Here is a 789-nt window from a genome sequence, read left to right on the forward strand (position 1 = left end):
TTCTGATATTTCTCAAGGGTTATAACAGAGGGGCTTCTTACAGAGAAATAAGAGAAGGAGGTTGTTAAGGATAAGAGAAATTTTAAGGCAGAGAAAAGAAAATTGAGATCAGAAAAGATCAAGAACAACCTGAATCTCAAAGTATGAATTTGAATGCCTTGTATGTGCAGAATCCTCTGTCAGACTGCAGTCATGGGAAGCACGCTTGCTCTGCGCTGGAGGAGCACATATCCCGCCTAGCAAGAAACAATGCAAATGAGGTTAGCTGGACCTTGTAGAGAGCAAGTCAGAGTCAGAACTACCTGGGATTGCAGATTTGCAGGCAGAGCAGAAGGGTGTAGCATTTAAGGAATAAAAATAAGCAGCTCCCCCCTCCTCATCTTTGTCAGCACAATGTTGGCAAGAATTCAGGCCCATGGTTAAGTTTTTCTTAAAATTGATGATTCAAATTTTTCTAATGCTGCTATTTCTGGAAATACAGTGTCCCACCTGGTTTTCATTGGTCTCATTTTAGCAATATTTGCCGTCCTCACAAGCGTCTTGACAAAAGATGACTGGTGGAACCTTCTCTTGAAGGCCATATACTCCTTATGTGACCTATCCCGATTTCAAGAGGCTGAATTACTTGTAGATTCTTCATTGGAATATTACTCATTCTATGACGACAGGCAGAAACGCAAAGAACTAGAATACTTTGGTCTGTCTGCTGCAATTCTGGACAAAAATTTCAGAAAGGCATACAACTATATCAGGTGACTTTCTAATATTTTAATTAGATTCTCTGATAGA

General features: G+C 39.9%; 1 protein-coding gene across 1 annotated transcript in view; it reads left to right on the forward strand.

Annotated features, from left to right (window-relative positions):
• GTF3C3 (general transcription factor IIIC, polypeptide 3, 102kDa) overlaps nucleotides 1-789 on the forward strand; it is a 46552-nt gene that overhangs the window by 34061 nt on the left and 11702 nt on the right. The gene's annotated exons all lie outside the window — the stretch shown is intronic.

The sequence above is a fragment of the Propithecus coquereli genome, unplaced genomic scaffold (genome assembly GCF_000956105.1).
Source record: "Propithecus coquereli isolate 6110/MARCELLA unplaced genomic scaffold, Pcoq_1.0 Scaffold167, whole genome shotgun sequence".
NCBI classification, from domain to species: Eukaryota; Metazoa; Chordata; class Mammalia; order Primates; family Indriidae; genus Propithecus; species Propithecus coquereli.